This window comes from Gymnoscopelus braueri (genome assembly GCF_963280865.1).
Source record: "Gymnoscopelus braueri genome assembly, chromosome: 24".
NCBI classification, from domain to species: domain Eukaryota; kingdom Metazoa; phylum Chordata; class Actinopteri; order Myctophiformes; family Myctophidae; genus Gymnoscopelus; species Gymnoscopelus braueri.
In genome coordinates, this window is record NC_137626.1 from 10,658,453 (window position 1) to 10,679,057 (window position 20,605).

Sequence of the window (20,605 nt, forward strand, 5' to 3'; positions counted from 1 at the left end):
AATACACCTGTGCCGCTTAGCGGAGAGTGTGGCGGTGTAGAGGGGGTCTCCCCGAACGCGTGAGTACCTTGCAAGTTCCGGCACTAAGCTCCGTCTCCTGTCCAGTGTCCAATTTGTATAGGCTATGCACTGAAAACGGCCCTTTTCTGACCCCTGACCTCACTGGACGGCCCGCCACTTTTCAAAATACACCTGTGCCGCTTAGCGGAGAGTGTGGCGGTGTAGAGGGGGTCTCCCCGAACGCGTGCGTACCTTGCAAGTTCCGGCACTAAGCTCCGTCTCCTGTCCAGTGTCCAATTTGTATAGGCTATGCACTGAAAACGGCACTTTTCTGACCCCTGACCTCACTGGACGGCCCGCCACTTTTCAAAATACACCTGTGCCGCTTAGCGGAGAGTGTGGCGGTGTAGAGGGGGTCTCCCCGAACGCGTGCGTACCTTGCAAGTTCCGGCACTAAGCTCCGTCTCCTGTCCAGTGTCCAATTTGTATAGGCTATGCACTGAAAACGGCACTTTTCTGACCCCTGACCTCACTGGACGGCCCGCCACTTTTCAAAATACACCTGTGCCGCTTAGCGGAGAGTGTGGCGGTGTAGAGGGGGTCTCCCCGAACGCGTGCGTACCTTGCAAGTTCCGGCACTAAGCTCCGTCTCCTGTCCAGTGTCCAATTTGTATAGGCTATGCACTGAAAACGGCCCTTTTCTGACCCCTGACCTCACTGGACGGCCCGCCACTTTTCAAAATACACCTGTGCCGCTTAGCGGAGAGTGTGGCGGTGTAGAGGGGGTCTCCCCGAACGCGTGAGTACCTTGCAAGTTCCGGCACTAAGCTCCGTCTCCTGTCCAGTGTCCAATTTGTATAGGCTATGCACTGAAAACGGCCCTTTTCTGACCCCTGACCTCACTGGACGGCCCGCCACTTTTCAAAATACACCTGTGCCGCTTAGCGGAGAGTGTGGCGGTGTAGAGGGGGTCTCCCCGAACGCGTGCGTACCTTGCAAGTTCCGGCACTAAGCTCCGTCTCCTGTCCAGTGTCCAATTTGTATAGGCTATGCACTGAAAACGGCACTTTTCTGACCCCTGACCTCACTGGACGGCCCGCCACTTTTCAAAATACACCTGTGCCGCTTAGCGGAGAGTGTGGCGGTGTAGAGGGGGTCTCCCCGAACGCGTGCGTACCTTGCAAGTTCCGGCACTAAGCTCCGTCTCCTGTCCAGTGTCCAATTTGTATAGGCTATGCACTGAAAAAGGCCCTTTTCTGACCCCTGACCTCACTGGACGGCCCGCCACTTTTCAAAATACACCTGTGCCGCTTAGCGGAGAGTGTGGCGGTGTAGAGGGGGTCTCCCCGAACGCGTGCGTACCTTGCAAGTTCCGGCACTAAGCTCCGTCTCCTGTCCAGTGTCCAATTTGTATAGGCTATGCACTGAAAACGGCCCTTTTCTGACCCCTGACCTCACTGGACGGCCCGCCACTTTTCAAAATACACCTGTGCCGCTTAGCGGAGAGTGTGGCGGTGTAGAGGGGGTCTCCCCGAACGCGTGAGTACCTTGCAAGTTCCGGCACTAAGCTCCGTCTCCTGTCCAGTGTCCAATTTGTATAGGCTATGCACTGAAAACGGCCCTTTTCTGACCCCTGACCTCACTGGACGGCCCGCCACTTTTCAAAATACACCTGTGCCGCTTAGCGGAGAGTGTGGCGGTGTAGAGGGGGTCTCCCCGAACGCGTGCGTACCTTGCAAGTTCCGGCACTAAGCTCCGTCTCCTGTCCAGTGTCCAATTTGTATAGGCTATGCACTGAAAAAGGCCCTTTTCTGACCCCTGACCTCACTGGACGGCCCGCCACTTTTCAAAATACACCTGTGCCGCTTAGCGGAGAGTGTGGCGGTGTAGAGGGGGTCTCCCCGAACGCGTGCGTACCTTGCAAGTTCCGGCACTAAGCTCCGTCTCCTGTCCAGTGTCCAATTTGTATAGGCTATGCACTGAAAACGGCACTTTTCTGACCCCTGACCTCACTGGACGGCCCGCCACTTTTCAAAATACACCTGTGCCGCTTAGCGGAGAGTGTGGCGGTGTAGAGGGGGTCTCCCCGAACGCGTGCGTACCTTGCAAGTTCCGGCACTAAGCTCCGTCTCCTGTCCAGTGTCCAATTTGTATAGGCTATGCACTCCTTTGAACAGCATTTATCCATTTAGATAAATTATTAATGTTTTAAATCCGTTTTTGTTACACAGTAACATAATATGTGTTATATAGCTTCGTTTAAATGCTTAATTTATAGTTTTAATGTGCAAATTAACCGTTTTTCAATGGTTTTCAATGGTTTCTTTTTACTCTAGAGGGTACTCTTATTCTGAAGAGATCGTCAACCGGAAGTCTTATTTCTGCTCCGTTATTTCTGCTCACGGAACACAGATCACATTCATACATTACACACTCATACACACAGGCAGCAGAGCAAGCTGCAACAATGTTGCTACATGACAACATAGCACCACAACAGTTGGACTCTGGCGAAATGGATACTAAGTAACTGTCATACGACATAGAGGCGAGACGGTAGGTAAGTAACTGCTGTTTGTTTACTAATAGTGTGTGTGTGTGTGTGTGTGTGTGTGTGTGTGTGTGTGTGTGTGTGTGTGTGTGTGTGTGTGTGTGTGTGTGTGTGTGTGTGAGAATCAAACTAATGACTGATCATGGATCATTGTTTACACACTGCAGGGAACTTCACATAAACATAACACTGCTGCTGCTGCTTAGTTACTGCATGTTTTTTTAACGTGGTTATTATATAGCCTGGGATCAAGACTATCATAGATGTGTATGTGATTGATTCTGATTCTCATAATCGATCACATACATCTATGATAGTCTTGATCCAAGGCTATTGGAACATTAGGAACATTCTACTTCAGTTCATAGCCAGACAGAAATGGAATTAGTTCGAAAATTAGAAACTGACTGTATGGCATAATATAGAATAGAGTGAGATCCAATGGGATATATCATAGAAAGGTATTTTTGTAAGATGTTGTTATGTTTTTGCTGGATAGCATCAGTCAGACACAAACCCCACATAACACTACTAGATGTCATTTAATAAGGTAAAGTGGGACATAATAGGGGGAAAAGACAAGGTAGGCTATTTAAAACTATATAGTGTCTTTGAGTTGAGTGTGACCAGGGTCCAGGTCACACATAATGCTAGTGCTGCTTCAAGAGCGTCTAGCTGTTGTGTTAGCCCTAGAATGTCTGTGATCTTACATACATTTCAAGCATTCCAAATACATTTCAAGTATTTGGAATACTTGAAATGTATGTAAGATCACAGACATTCTAGGGCTAGCTGTTGTGTGTGGTGTTATGCAACTTGGGATACAGTGTGTGCAGTGGTGTAAAGTAACTAAGTACGTGTACTCAAGTGCTGTACTTAAGTGCAATTTTGAGGTATTTGTACTTGACTTGAGTATTGACAATTTCCAATACTTTTGCTTCTACTCCACGTACATCTCAGAGGCAAATATTGTACTTTTTACTCCACTACAATTATTTGAAAACTTTAGTTACTAGTTACTTTGTAGGTTCTGATTATTAATTAACACAAAATTACCCACTTAGGCCCTATATACATTTCGGCCATTTGAAAATATGCATCGCATTGTGAGCTTGTAGATCGGTTATTTTCAAAAGATTTTTATACATTTGAAAACTTAAAATGGGACATTCTGCACAATGAGTACTTTTACTTTGAGTACCTTAAGTACATTTTGATGCCAATACTTTTGTACCTTTACTCAAGTTCATTTTGAATTCTGGACTTTTACTCGTCACAGAGTGTGTGTGTGTGTTTTGAATTCTGGACTTTTACTCGTCACTGTGTGTGTGTGTGTGTGTGTGTGTGTGTGTGTGTGTGTGTGTGTGTGTGTGTGTGTGTGTGTGTGTGTGTGTGTGTGTGTGTGTGTGTGTGTGTGTGTGTGTGTGTGTGTGTGTGGGGGGTGTGGGGGGGTGTGTGTGTGTGTGTGTGTGTGTGTGTGGGGGGGTGTGGGGGGGTGTGTGTGTGTGTGTGTGTGGGGGTGTGTGTGTGTGTGTGAGATATCAGAAAATGGCACCAGATCTAACGCCACCATTGTAAGAGTCAGTGACACATCAAACAATCCCCTTTAGTCCCATGGGGGGGAGGACATGCAGGAAAGGGTTTGGGCACCAACTGGACCCTTACAGGTGTGTAACTCTGTTGGTTCCATTTGGACGCTCTTCAGGGCTATGGTGGTCCTTGAAATAAATAAAAAAAAGGTTTGAAGAACCAATGCTATATAGTGTTAAAGGAGAGTTCCAGTCATTTTAGGTATTTGCTTTGATGTGTTGCTAATCACTCACCAACATACCAGGGGCAGGTGACTTTTTTCATAGAAGTCCCTGTTGTCCATTGTGGAGACCCCTTCCACTGGCATAATGGAGAAATGTGGATAAACGAAAACGCCTATTTTAGCAGCTCAAAATTTCGTTTTTTTCCCACTAATCCTCATTATGCAGTGTCCTGACACTAAAACATGCACTGAATGTCCCTTATGAGCTGCCGTTCATGCAGAACGACATGGAGCTGGTTGCTTGTTTCTCTCACAGAATCTGGCAACACCGAGGACCATGTTGGTGAGTGATTAGCGACACATACCTAAAATGACTGGAACTCTCCTTTAAGGCCAGTCCACACCAATGCAACTCCTTGCAACTAATCTATGTAACCACTTTAACCATTATTTTATTCTTTGGCTATTCAAAAATACCAGATCTACAAGTTCATGCTATGAGCTTGTAGATCTGCTTGTAAAATGTGTCCAAATCTTTGAACATATAATATATTTTAAAGCAAAGATTTTTTACTCAAACCTTTGCTTCTGGGGGTCCCTGGAACAAAATATTTTCAGATGGGGGTCCGCGGCCAAATACATATCGTGTGTGTGTGTATATTTATATATATATACAGGTCCTTGGCATGAAAATGTTTGAGCACCACTGATTATTATAGCAACATAAGTGTTTCAGAAAACTGTTAGGATTTAGAGGACATTTGTAGAATCGTATCTCAAGTCTTAATGGGTTAAAGGGATAGTTCACCCAAAAAGTTCACCGGCGGAGCAGTAGAGGTTCCGGTAGGAGAGACAAAGGAGACTCTTTGTGTCTCCTACCGGATCCTCTGCCTACCGGTCCGCTGGTCATCAAATTATTGGCTTAGGAATGTGACAAAAACTAAAACAAAGCCATGAATTCAAGTCTCCATGGGGTGACTAATCGATAGGAAAAAAAGTCATTTTGGGGTGAACTATCTCTTTAAGGCCCTTCCACAGTCCACACCAATGCAACTCCTTGCAACTGCCATTTGGGGATAATGGTTGCGAGTAGCAAGGAGTTGCATTGGTGTGGACTGGCCTTTTTACAGGGCCATAGGTTGTCGTATGGGCCAACAACAACATCAGTGAGTATACTGTATAGAGCCCGACCGATGCCAGATTTTTGGGTCCGATGCCGATACCGATTTTGAGAGTCCTGGACCACCGATTGCCGATGTTTTTGACCGATATTTTGTAATTAAATAAAATAATAAAAAATAATTTTCAAAAACGTATAAACTTAATTTTTTCATTAAAGTTAAGAATATAAGATTGAGAACATTTAAATAAAATGCAATCACATTATTACAAATAAACATGAATACAATTATTTGAAAACTTTAGTTACTAGTCACTTTGTAGATTTTAATTATTAATATTATTACTAAACATGCATTAACCACAAGTCTTCAGCCCTTTTTAAACTTCGGCTATTTGCAGTGGTGGAAAGTAACTAAGTACATTTACTAAATTACTGTACTTAGTACAATTTTGAGGTATTTGTACTTCACTTGAGTATTTCCAATTTCCAATACTTTTACTTCTACTCCACTACATCTCAGAGGCAAATATTATACTTTTACTCCACTACAAGTATTTGAAAACTTTAGTTATTAGTTACTTTGAATATTTTGATTATTATTACAAAACATACATTAACCACTTCAGCCCTATATAGGGCCATTTGAAATTAGCTGATCTGCAAGCTTGTAGATCTGCTATTTTCAAAAGATTTTTATACATTTGAGAACTTGAAATTGATTGAAATTTGATGCCAATACTTTCACTTAAGTACATTTTGAATTTCAGACTTACTCGTAACAGAGTATTTCTATATTGCAGTATTGATACTTTTACTTAAGTAAAACATTTTAGTACTTTTTCCACCACTGGCTATTTGAAAATAGCAGATCTACAAGCTCACAAGTCACAACATGTTGCTATGCAGTGCTTTGTGAGCTTGTAGATCTACTATTTTGAAAACATTTTCATACATAATGATATAAAGGAGTGTAGTGCACTTCTAAATTTAGGATTTGGTTTTGGTCAATTGATTTAGTTTTCATATTACATTGACATGACGCTGTCACAGACCGACGTGCTCATGCAGAGCCCGTCCATCGATTGGTTGTGAAATCGCCCTGACAACCAACAACAACCAATAAAACCCACAACTGTCCCTTCGGACTATAGGATCCATTCTAAACTATGGGATTGTACAACTTGAGCGTCGAGTCACACAGGCTTGAGGCTTTGAGCACAACAAAACTGTGTCCTTGTATTTTAGTTATGAACAAAGTCTTGCTGAGAGCAAAATGAACGGCCCAAGGTAAGGGTAATGCTTTACAAAGTTGTAAGAGGAATCCCTAGCCAGGCTCTTCTTTTCGCAGATAAGTGAGGCTGGGACCGAGGCTAAGGCAGGCTAGGCTTCATCTGACTGACCATCTTGTCCGCTCTGATGAAAAGTGAAAGTAAATGAAACTCGCCCCAAATCACGCTCACCCCCATTCTTTTTCGCGGACCGACGGTTCTTGCATTTGTTTGATGATAAGGTTAGAACATAGTTTTACTGTGGTTACGTTTAGAAATAAGGTTAGGTAGGTTTAGGCATAGTTTACTGAAGTTACGTTTGTGAATACCGCGGGATTTTCCCCGGGGCGATTGTGTTTTAGGGCGACTGTGTTTTGGGGCGAGAGTTTTGGTATTCACCGTGCGTCTGCCAAGCCGCACTCCTCCGCTCAGAAACAGCGTGGAGATGTTAAATTAACGTCTCACTCAGACAGACGTTAATATATATTTCTTTAGCGATATACAAGTAGCTTAGAAGATTGTAGTAGCCTATGCCCAATTGCCCATAAAAATATATACCTAACAGTTGCATCATGATCCATAAATTAACGAGCCTCGCGTCGAGTCATTCATATCATTTATTAATTAATTGAGCTTGGTCTCTCTAGAAGGCATTGTAGTGGTAGATAAGTCTGAGTAAGTTTGAGTACTTAGAAAAGCGCCATATAAATGCAATTCATTATTATTATCATTATTATTATCCCTCTCAGTATTATTGAGAGATTGTTGAGAAAAACGAGCAATCTTTGTGGATTTCACATAAATAAATATAAACACCTTTACCGCAGCTGCGCAGCAATTGCACAATCAGTGAAAATATTATTGACAAAAACATCGGAATGATTGTTGTAAGAATTGAACGAGCTAAAACCTTTTAAACAAAAAAATTACAGTTTTCATATACTATCATTTATTAACATTGAACAGCACCTGTGCCCCTCCTTCTATTTTATTTTATTATTATATAAGATGATGTTTGGCAACATATGTGATGTCTATTGTTTGTTTTTTTGTTTTATGTGTTTTGTTTTTGAAAACTTAATAAAAATTAAGTGAAAAAAAAAAAAAAACATCGGAACATCGGTGGAAATAATGACCGATGTCCGATGTCAACATCGGGGTCCAAAATGACCGATGTATCGGTTCCACCGATGTATCGGTCGGGCTCTACTATGAACTATCTATAATTTAGCTGGGGACCCCCGTGGAACCAACTCAAGGACCGCTGGGGGTCCCCTTAGCCTAACCACTAAAGACTAGACTAGTTCTGGGGGAGATTTAAAGCTTAAAAAGCCTCAATCAGTGATACAGAACGTAAACAAATGGACACTCAGCCCCATCATCACCAAAAACATAAAAACACAGCCAGGGAGACAATGTGTTTCTGTGAATGAATCTAACACTAGATATCACATGTATTATTCATACACACTGGAACTTATTTACACTTATTCTGCGGACCTGGCAGGTTTTCTAGCGTTGCTGGCAGCTAATGTTGGTAAACATTGGAGTAAAAACAATATTCTTACGTTCTAATACTCAATAACCCCTATTACACTGGAACAACTCTACTAACACTTTATTACACTCTAATAACTCAAATAACGCTCTATTGCACTAATAAATCTACAATAGCACGTTATTACACTCCAATAACTCTATAATAACACTATTACACTTTAATAACTCTCCCAACACTCCAAGTCCTATTAATACATTATTGTAACTTTTTTGCACACCGAGCTGGAATCGATCCCGGGTCTCCAGCTCTGCAGACCAGCGGGTAACAAGCAACTCCTGGCTGTCTTAGATGTTGCTGGTTAACCTGCCGGTCTGCAGAGACCAGGGTTCGAGTCCAGCTCGGTGTGCACAAACGTTACGTTACATTTAGTGTCAGGAGTGGGATACGAACCCACGCCTCCAAGGGAGCTGGCTCTCTTGGAGGCGCAAGTTACGGCCGGGTCTAGGCTGCGATATATTAATATTTACATTCTACAACATCAAACTGCTTTAAGAATGTAAAGCCCCCAGAAGAACAATCACTGTCTGTCTGTCTGTCTGTCTGTCTGTCTGTCTGTCTCACTCTGTCTGTCTGTCTGTCTGTCTGTCTGTCTCACTCTGTCTGTCTGTCTGTCTGTCTGTCTGTGTGTCTCACTCTGTCTGTCTGTCTGTCTGTGTGTCTCACTCTGTCTGTCTGTCTGTCTGTCTGTCTGTCTGTCTGTCTGTCTCACTCTGTCTGTCTGTCTGTGTGTCTCACTCTGTCTGTCTGTCTGTCTGTCTGTGTGTCTCACTCTGTCTGTCTGTCTGTCTGTGTGTCTCACTCTGTCTGTCTGTCTGTCTGTCTGTGTGTCTCACTCTGTCTGTCTGTCTGTCTGTCTGTGTGTCTCACTCTGTCTGTCTGTCTGTCTGTGTGTCTCACTCTGTCTGTCTGTCTGTCTGTCTGTGTGTCTCACTCTGTCTGTCTGTCTGTCTGTCTGTGTGTCTCACTCTGTCTGTCTGTCTGTCTGTCTGTGTGTCTCACTCTGTCTGTCTGTCTGTCTGTCTGTCTGTCTGTCTGTCTGTGTGTCTCACTCTGTCTGTCTGTCTGTCTGTGTGTCTCACTCTGTCTGTCTGTCTGTCTGTCTGTGTGTCTCACTCTGTCTGTCTGTCTGTCTGTCTGTCTGTCTGTCTGTGTGTCTCACTCTGTCTGTCTGTCTGTCTGTGTGTCTCACTCTGTCTGTCTGTCTGTCTGTGTGTCTCACTCTGTCTGTCTGTCTGTCTGTGTGTCTCACTCTGTCTGTCTGTCTGTCTGTCTGTCTGTGTGTCTCACTCTGTCTGTCTGTCTGTCTGTCTGTGTGTCTCACTCTGTCTGTCTGTCTGTCTGTCTGTCTGTGTGTCTCACTCTGTCTGTCTGTCTGTCTGTGTGTCTCACTCTGTCTGTCTGTCTGTCTCTTTAACTCTAGTCTCTGATGCGGTATAACACTGCTTAATAAAGTTAAACCGGTGTCACGCTGGTTTAGAGGATACAAACATGTGTTTATAATCAGACATTCAGACAATGTACAAAATAAGTCAATAAATAGTAAATAAATGAACTTACCACCCAGGTCAGCCCCGCCCCCCCGCTCCCTGCTCCATTAGACATGTTTCTTTGTGATGAAGAGCCTCTGGTGTGAGGATGAGGAGGATGAGGAGGATGAGAGGCTGAACCACAACCCAGGAATGAACGTCTGCTTCTTTAACGTCAATACACGCTGAATAAATAAATAAAAAGCCTCCACAGACCCTCTGGAAAACACGTGTTTTCAGTCGCTAAAAGCCGCCAGAAAGCGTTTGCTTTTCATATTGTTCCTCCTCCTCCTAGCGGCGGGCCGTGAGGGAGCAGGCCGCGGAGGGAGCACTGAGAGGCGGAGTGTTAAAACGGAGCGGCGGGGCTTCTCTGAGGCCTCCTGCTCCTCAACAATAAGATGCTAGCCTGATGCTAACCGGTTAGCTGCTATAAATACTGTACAAAACGATACAAAGACTAAACGCTGCAACGACGTTTATGATATAAAAAGTATAATTAATGACAAATGTGTCGTTGCTGAAAATGTTCCCGAATGCTTCGTATTTAAATGTGTTTCATTGATCATTAAAAACCCGGCTACCGGTCGGTGCTTCAGCCTCCTGTTCCCGTCCGGCTCCTCCGTCCATCGCTCGAGCGGCGTCGTCGCGCTGCTGCTCCGCCTACCGAGCGGGAAACGGACCAATCAGATCGACGCTTTTGCAGACAACGGCCAATCACGTCGCAGCTTTCAAGAGATGCCGGCATTTAGGCCAATGGGGGGCCGAGATAAGATAACCCACCGCGAGGGGGTGTACCTACCGTCTGTGGCCCGACAGAGGGCGTCAGAGACAAACCAAAGCCATTGTAGACCAGGGGTCTTTCAGGCCAGGGACCCCCTTAGCTGAGAGAGAGATGAAGCAGGGACCCCTTAGCTGAGAGAGAGATGAAGCAGGGACCCCCTTAGCAGAGAGAGATGAAGCAGGGACCCCCTTAGCAGAGAGAGATGAAGCAGGGACCCCCTTAGCAGAGAGAGAGATGAAGCAGGGACCCCTTAGCAGAGAGATGAAGCAGGGACACCCCGTACATATTGTATAAATTGTGCTGCAGATTACACTTTTTCATAATTTAATAGATAGCTGGATTCATGCTAATGCGTATTTTCAGACAGTTAACTTTTTAAACTTTCAATATTTAGTAAACCTGACCTTTTCACTCTGTACTTGGTCTGATCTTCTTTCCCCCTCTACACAAACTCTCCGAAAATAGCAGATCTACAAGCTCGCAGCGCAAGGCGTTGTGAGCTTGTAGATCTATTTTCGGCTAATGTTCCCCATCACACAAAGATATGGCGGACCCCCTGTAGTAACTCTGAGGACCCCTTAGGGGTCCCAGACCCTGTGTTGAAGACCCATGATGTAGACATGTTGTACAGTACTGTATATGAGACATTAAATATGAAATTTGGAAAATTGCATTTAAAAAAGATAAATGCTTTTTAATCTTCCAGAAATCCAGATTAAAACCAACATTTAAGTGAAGTAGAATTTTAGCCACTTTGAACCCATGGTGTCCCTATCTAATAGGGCATGTCATTAAAGACAAGAATGGTAAAAGAAGATTGCGAAAACAGCCAATCTACAAGCTTGAGACGCGTTTTATAGATCGACTATTTTCGCAGGGTGGCGACATCATATGAACACAGAAGGTATGATATTAGGGCACAAGTGGTTATTAATCAACCACAGAAATGAAGAAATATATATATCTTTATTATACCAATTGTACAGGCATTACCGTAAACTACTAAACCCAAGTGAACTCTAATATCAGTTTATGAGAGTCTCCAGTGGTGACATTGCATTGCCACGTGAATGCATTCAAATTATAATAAAGGTCTACAAATCAAATGATTTATCTGACCTCGATACTGTACTAGCGGAGGAGGAAGCATCCACTGACCGTCTCGTCTCCTTAAGGGGAAATAGTGTTTTTTTTCTTTACATGCATGACAAATACACACAATGCACAACGGATGCTAATAATATTACAACACACATTGAATGGATGGTTTCATTGAGGTTATTATTTATACACTGCATTCATACATCATTCTCTCAGACAATTTGACATTCGGTCAAAAGCTCAGGTTTTTGGAGACTTTTAAAGGCGCAGTTCACCCATTTACAACTTTAGCTCATTATAAGATGGAAAAGATTCCCGTCTGACCACTCTGCGTCTCATTGGTGGGCTATGGTTAGCTCAGAAACCTGCCTACCAGTGACATCATCGACGGGGGATTCCAAGCTAATAGATAGAAACTACAGCTTTTCTCTTCATGTAAAGTTAACATGCTGAATAGAGGACAACGTTCTTGCATTCATAAAAAACAAAAAAGCCTGACATCTTGTTCAAATGACCAAACCGATGAGGTCACTGGTAGGCAGGTTCCTGAACTGTCCACAGCCCAACAATGAGACACAGAGTAGATCTTATAACGAGCATAAGTGAGGACCTATTACATATTATGTGAAAATAAGATTGAAAATGGGTGAACTGGTCCTTTTAAGAAGAAAAAAACAAACAAAACAAAAATATCTAATAGTGTATAATAAATGATGAACCATCTGTTCCTGGTTCACCAACACTCATGATAAACTGTAGTAGTAGAGTAAAGTACTGATCATTTATTAGTAGAGTAAAGTACTGATCATTTATTAACTGCAGTGCCGTGAATTATGACCATTGCTCTGACCATAAGCACCAATCAACCATTACCACCAGTGGTTCTCAAAGCGGGGTTCCAGGGACCTGGAACGCATCTGTGTCACTTTAGATTTATTTGGCTATTAAAAAATAGCAGATATACAAGCTCATAGCGCGGCACTGAGCTTGTAGATCTGCTATTTTTGAAAAATTGTGATATTTTTTAGCAAATCTTTGAATATATATATTTTTAAGCGGACATTTGTAACTCAAAATCTTTGCTTCTCGGGGGGGTCCCTGAAACAAAATATTTGAGATGGGGGTCCGCGGCCAAATACATGTAATTTTGGGGGTCCTTGACATGAAAAAGTTTGAGAACCACTGCTGTCGGGTGTAGGAGGATGTCACAACGTGTGGTCAGGCGTCCTCCAGGTGTACCAGGGTGTCACAACGTGTGGTCAGGCGTCCTCCAGGTGTACCAGGGTGTCACAACGTGTGGTCAGGCGTCCTCCAGGTGTACCAGGACTTCAAACGACGGCTCTGCCGGCGGCGAAGTCTCCTTCAAACTCTGTCTGAACAGCTGAGCGTGTTGCCATGACGACTCTCCTTCTCCGCCACTGAGGCGAGCTTCAATGAGCAGCTCAGGAGATCCAGAGAGGCCGGAGAACGTGTGTGTTCTCCCATCTGAGAGAGAGAGAGAAAAACCATTAGATACTAGAGAACGTGTGTGTTCTCCCATCTCTCTCTCTCTGTGTGTGTGTGTGTGTGTGTGTGTGTGTGTGTGTGTGTGTGTGTGTGAGTGTGTGTGTGTGTGTGTGTGTGTGTGTGAGTGTGTGTGTGTGTGTGTGAGTGTGAGTGTGAGTGTGAGTGTGAGTGTGTGAGTGAGTGAGTGAGTGAGTGAGTGACCATTAGATACTAGAGAACGTGTGTGTTCTCCCATCTGAGCGAGAGAAAGGAAAACCATCAGGAGACTAAACAAATACATTCCATCACTGTCAACCCATTAGGGCTGCAACTACCGTCTTATTGTTTATCGTTTAGAATATTCAAATAATGGAAAAGCAGTGTTCAAATAATTCACTGCCAAGGACGACTTTGACGACTCTTTGCGTTTTCAGTGTTTTTTCAACTAGATGGCGCTGTTCGCTAACACATGAGTGACCATTTCACGCTCAGACACAAAGATCCAGGAGATCACGTGATCCCAAGATTTCCTCTTCCATTCACTTCCTGGTTAGCGTATTTGGGGAAACGGCTGTATCTTGCTTTCCTATTTTTCCCCTGCATTTTGGACGAGACATGCTATATTCAACGGCCTATAACAAGACATGCTATATTCAACGGCCTATAACAAGACATGCTATATTCAACGGCCTATAACAAGACATGCTATATTCAACGGCCTATAACAAGACATGCTATATTCAACGGCCTATATAACAAGCGAACGGAGGGGTTGCGATGACATTTTTCGCGGAAGCGCGTTGAAACCCTCCGTGTTTAGCTACGATCGGTGGCTCGATCACACTGGAGATAAATATCCTGTGACTACTTGAAAAGGTAAGGAAAAGGCTGGTTTTCGCTGGCACTGGCGTAGCAAACGATGTTTTGTTTCTGTCAGTCAATGAGTTAATAAACATGTTGTATAATCATGGCCCATGGTACCTGCAGAGAACTCTGTGAGCGTAGAACCCGCCCTCAGACACCAGGTCACCTTCCCAGAGTGGAAGGTCTGGCAGGAGGCTCTGACCGACACGCTGCCGACCTTCATCCCAGCAGGAGAGAAGTCCATCTTCCAGATGATGCTCCCCGTGGAGGAGCCCTCCGTCCGGGCCAGGTACACCTGGACACATGGAACAGAAGATACATCAACATTTAGCCAGTCCAAATCCTAATCTGTGACTACAGAATGAAAGAGTCCTCCGTCATGATTATTATTATTATTCTAAAGATCTAAACCAGGGGTCTTCAACGTTTTCAGGCCAAGGACCCCCTAGCTGAGAGAGAGAGATGAAGCAGGGACCCCCCTACTAGTTTTTTTGCTGTTCTTTTTTCCCTCTACACCTATAGCTTCTTTGCCAAAAATAGCCGATCTACAAGCTCTCAACGCCTCACGCTGCGAGGCGTTGAGAGCTTGTAGATCAGCTATTTTTGGCTTATGTTCCCCTCAGAAAAGGAATTGTAGGGTTCAAGTGGTTAATGTAAAAAACGAAATCCTATCACAAAAAGATTTGGCGGACCCCCTATAGTAGCTCTGAGGACCCCCTAGGGGTCCCGGACCCCCTGTTGAAGACCCCTGATCTAAACCTATCTTCTTGTTGCTCTGCATGCATCCAACCAGTTGAAGAAAATGCAGAATTGAGGCTTTAATGCATTTCCCTTCATGAAATATCAGAGAGCATTAGGAGTTTGATGGAAAATGCTTGTGAACATGCATTCTACTGTCAGCTTGACCCCTTCAAATACTCTTTAATACTAAAATAACTAAAGCATGTTCTTGTATTAGCTTGTAGAATGTAGATGGTTTATTTTGGGTGCACGGCATGCTTCCAAACCACTGAAATCAGTGGTTGTGGACACACACACAGTCCACTGCTGTCAGTCAAGGATCACGGCTGCATGTTGTTACAAGTTTAAAGGTTCTATGACATTCATTTTCACTTTTTTGATCTTTTATGTTTTTTTGAGGGTTTAAAAAAAATCTGAACTTTGAACATTCAGTGGATTTTCTGTGGTCTGGGGTTTTCTGAATAATTAGGCTGAAAAGTAATCTGAGCTTGGCCCTTCGACAGTGAGGTCACAGCCGATTAATCCCGCCCACTCTCCTCCTCGCCCCTCCCCTCCCCTATCCTTTCCTTTGGGGGGGGGCGGAGCAGAGGTGATGATTGACAGGCAAAATCCCTCACCAGTGACACCCGCAGGCAACGCAGATTTCTTTTTTCATTGCAGTTGAAAAGGCTTTAGAAATGTGAGAGAAAAACACCTGCCATGGATCAATGGAGTGGAATTTTTTGTTAGAACTTTCTATACACGTTTGAAGGACCATGACAAAGACTTTTAATGTGTGGTAAAACTGAACGTCATGAAACCTTTAAAGGTGCTCCAAGCACTGGCTTGGGTGGGAACAGTGTTGATTTCATCGACTAAAACTATGACGAGAAATGTCTTTTTTCACTGACGAAATCTAAATATAAACTAAATAAAAACTAAGCTACGATGACTAAAACTAAGACTTATTATATTGACAATTCCGTCAACAAATAAAAACTAGACTAAAATGTCAGTGAGGGACGAGTGGAGAAGAGATCCAGTAGAACTAAAAGACAAGTATGTTTGGTTGCGATCGGGTGAAAATAGCAGATCTACAAGCTCACAACACGTCGCAGCGTTTGATTCAAAAGACTACAACTGAATCAAAATTTGCTGTCAAAATCAACACTAGTTGACCCATCTTTGGGTCGTGAACCCATTTTTATGAGTAAATCTCCCCTTTTTTATTTCCTACATTTTATTATTGTTATTATTATTTCAAAAGATTTTCAGAAATTATTAATATTAAAATTGAAAAATAAATGTAAAATAATACATGAATTAAGAAGAAATTAGTTTGAAGATCTGCTATTTTCACTAGTCTGGGTCCTGGGGATATGTCTCTCTTTTTGGGCCTGGAGGTAAACGCTTTGGGAACCACTGCTGTAAGTGATAGGGTTTGTTAAATACCGTTATGTCCCCATAGTAACCACTGCTGTAAGTGATAGGGTTTGTTAAATACCGTTATGTCCCCATAGTAACCACTGCTGTAAGTGATAGGGTTTGTTAAATACCGTTATGTCCCCATAGTAACCACTGCTGTAAGTGATAGGGTTTGTTAAATACCTTTATGTTTCTCTTGTTTCTGCTGTGTTCAGTATGAGTCCAGTATGAATTCAAGAGATTGGCAGTCGACTCAGACACCCCTCGACTAATTAGTCGACTATTCGACTACTAGAGGTCAGGCCTATACAGCACGTAATGCAACAACAACACAGACTAGAGGCATGCAAACAGCCCCGAGGTGAAAAAGGTGACAACATGTTGTTTTCTTTCGGGTCAGGTGTCAAACAATTGCCCTATTTGGGTTCAAAAAGGTGACTGTAGCTGAAAAGTGACGCTTTTGCATGTCCACGAGGCCCATGAGGCACCATCATTAGTGGTGGTGGGAAAAAAAAACTTCATTTCAGTGAACGAACGATTTCGTTCACGGCAATTATCCGTTCAAATGATCCGTTCAAATGATCCGTTCAAATGATTCGTTCAAATGATCCGTTCAAATGATTCGTTCAAATGATCCGTTCACGTTAAAAATGGTGCATTTATTTTTTTCACGTTCAGCGTTCAGTAGCGCTTACGGTCCCAGCGGAGCGCATGGGCTGCTATATGCATGCAACTGTGTGCATGTGAGCTAGGGGTGGGACGATATATCGATATATCGCGATACTTTCTCCCGCGATAAATAATCGATATCCTCCCGAAAAATATCGATATTAAAAAAAAAAAAATTGTGATACGTTGTTTTTCCTACTCTGTATTTGTGTAATGATGATTTTGAACTGTTTGGTGCTATTTTATGTGTTTATGAATTGAATACAAGGACTATCGTGATATATCGTTGGTGAATTTTCATGCAATATATCGTGATATCGCAATATATCGATATTTTCAGATACCGTGATATATCGTTGGTGAAATTTCATGCAATATATCGTGATATCGCAATATATCGATATTTTCAGATACCGTGATATATCGTTGGTGAAATTTCATGCAATATATCGTGATATCGCAATATATCGATATTTTCAGATACCGTGATATATCGTTGGTGAAATTTCATGCAATATATCGTGATATCGCAATATATCGGCATTTTCAGATATCGTGATATATATTGTTATCGTGGGCCTAATATCGTGATGCATATCGTATCGTGAGGTACCCATATCGTACCACCCCTAATGTGAGCCTACTGACATGACTGCACAGTCTGCACACAAACACAGCACTGTCATTCACCATCTAATTCAGGGCTGATGCAACTGTGATGATGTAGAGGGCCACTATATTTCCACACTCACTCCAGAGGGACACGTTGCATATACTGTCGGGCAGACACCTCTGATCTCCGTATTTTAACTTTTTTCTTAAATGAATGCCCATCTTCACAATCTATGTCACACAAAAGTAGCAAAAATAACCGATCTACAAGCTCAAAACGCGTCGCACTGTCTGTCCTTTGTCTAAGACCATATTTATTTCTTTTGATACTTGAATGTGGTGCTAACACTATCTGTCTTTTGTCCAGGAACAACAACCTTTATTTCAATTCAAATAGCAAAACGCATGCATGTCTATTGTATAGTGAAAAACTCTACCGCACAGCTGGCTGTCTGTCTGTTCAAATGGATCTTTTGAACAGTTTTGCTGCAAGACCACCGTCATGTACAAAGCATTTAAATCTCCATAGATGTAGATGTCATTGGCCACCTCTACCAATTTAACTGGGTATGATTGTATTTCAGTCTCACTGAATGCCCTCAGGTATGTGTGTGGATAAATGTATTTAAAAGGCATATTCATTCTTATTTAATATTATTATGTTGCAGTCGGATCCAAACCTTGCATGTCCAAAACCCTTCCTTTTTTATGATTGTTTTAAAAACATTTTAAAGGAGGAGTTCACCCAAAAAATTACTTATTTTCTATCAATTGCACACCCCATGAAGCCTTGAATTCATGGATTTGTTTCTGTTTTTGTCGCATTCCTAAGCCAATAATTTGATGACTGGGTGTATTTCCGGTAGGAGACACAAATAATCTACTTTGTGTCTCCTACCGGATACATTAGCCTGTAGGAGACATGAATCAAATTATTAGCTTACGAATGTGACAAAAACTTTTTTTTAAATCATGAATTCAAGGCTTCATGGGGTGTGCAATTGATAGAAAATAAGTCATTTTTTGGGTGAACTACTCCTTTAAAGTAGTTGAAATAGCTGATCTACAAGCTCACGAAGCCTCGCGAGATCAGCTATTTTCACTACTTTTCTCTGTCACTCTTGTATGATGAAGTAGTGCATTCACTAAAAAAAGTTAAATTATAAAATAGCTGAAAAGAAATAGCTACGTTGTAAGCTGATCTACCAGCTTACAACTAAGCTGGTAGATCAGCTATTTCGGCTTTTTTTTTTACATGTAAAAAATGATTAAATGTCAATTTCTTTGTATGTTTCAGTTATTTGTCATATCGGCCCTGTGATTAGGAAGCCTAAAAGGCTTCATTATGTTCCAATGTTCAATGGCCAAACACACTCGCAATTATTTGAGTGACCATTAATGGTCAACTTAAACGTGTAATGGTGACTGCCCTACTGCCCTACTGCCCTACTGCCCGTAAGGGTCCATTTGGTTCCTTTCATAAAACTCTCAGAGTTACAGTGTTTAATAAACCAACCATCTGCCAGTCACTCTCCACCTTCCTGAAGACAGACTCCTGCCTCCAGACTCCTCTCTCCCAGCCCTGCACCTCCTCGTTGTCGTTAGAGACCCGGACGTAGCGGTCCTGGGAACAGCTGTAACGCAGGTGGAACAGCCGCTGGCTCTGCTCCACGGCAGTGGGGCTGAACACACACTCTGACACCTGCAGGGCAAATACAACACACACATATTCAACCTGGAGGGCAAATACAGGGAGAGAACACACACTCTGACACCTGCAGGGCAAATACAACACACACATATTCAACCTGGAGGGCAAATACAACACACACTCTGACACCTGGAGGGCAAATACAACACACACATATTCAACCTGGAGGGCAAATACAACACACACTCTGACACCTGGAGGGCAAATACAACACACACATATTCAACCTGGAGGGCAAATACAACACACACTCTGACACCTGCAGGGCAAATACAACACACACATATTCAACCTGGAGGGCAAATATAACACACACTGCGACACCTGGAGGGCAAATACAACACATACATAGAACTAGAAAAAGAGCACAAGTCTCCGCCAGGTCAGGTAGGTTATTATGGCCTCCTGGTGGCGCTATAATAAGAGGCCAATGTGAAAAGGGTGGCATTTCTTCCGGGGCCTAGTGGGAATCTACGTGGAAAATGTCACGGAAATCGCATGCTGCGTTCATGATTTGAGGCATTTTGTTCAAAATGAACCGATCCTGCAAACTTTGGAAGCCAATCTTAGCCAATCAGGATGGAATATGGAAAAGCGGACAGATCCGTGTTGATCACATGACTATAGAGATACTGTGTATCGATTTGCGTGTTTTTTGGACAAAATCTGTAGGTGTATTATCAAAAAAAATGTTTTGCAAAAGTCGGCCTCATGGTGGCGCTATGACTGTGGGGCAGAGGTTCTGCTGTGGCATCCAGGGAGTGTGTGTGGGCAGTTTCACAGCGACCGGGTCAACGGTGGCGGAGATTAGCTGGTCACAGACAGAAGGACGGACGGACACACCCACGGACGGACAGGGGGCAAAACATACTCTCTCTCACCATGCCTTTCGGCCTGGTGGAGACAATAATATACATCATGGAATGAAGCAAAATACAATCTAATCTCACAACATTTTGTCAGGGCGAATCCTAAACTGAGATTTGTGAAATGGCATGAAAGGAGACCCCCCCCCCCTTCCCACACACACACACACACACTAATGACTGAAAATAGCCGATCTACAAGCTCACAAGCAGCTTGTGGGCTTGTAGATCGGCTTGTAGATCGTCTATTTTCGGTGCGTGACATGCTCCATATAGAAGACATGCTGGCTGGTCGTGGTGACTGAGAACTTGAACCCATACATACATAAACATTCACTGCTGCTGACTGATTATAATTATGCATTTATTATATTTCACATCAAACTATTTCATTTGGTGATGCCTCATTCATACGGGTTGATGCTTTTATTCACGGTAAAAAAATAAGAAACTAGAGGTCTCCGCCAGGTCAGGTACGTTATTGTGGCCTCCTGGTGGTGCTATAACAGGCCAATCTGAATTGGCATCCAGGGAGTGTGTGTGCACGGTTTCGCATCGGCCGGGCCAACGGTGCCAGAGATTAGCTGCT

General features: G+C 43.1%; 1 protein-coding gene across 2 annotated transcripts in view; it reads left to right on the plus strand.

Moving 5' to 3' along the window:
• The first annotated feature begins 2,420 nt into the window (after positions 1–2,420).
• The window catches only part of LOC308080643 (inositol polyphosphate-4-phosphatase type I A-like), a 164,335-nt gene continuing 146,150 nt past the window's right edge, over positions 2,421–20,605 (plus strand). Inside the window, exon 1 of one of the 2 annotated variants that reach the window (XM_080422550.1) lies at positions 2,421–2,560. The gene's annotated coding sequence lies outside the window, so the exon portion shown is untranslated. The remainder of the gene's footprint in view (positions 2,561–20,605) is intronic. The other variant, XM_080422553.1, reaches the window with a different exon arrangement.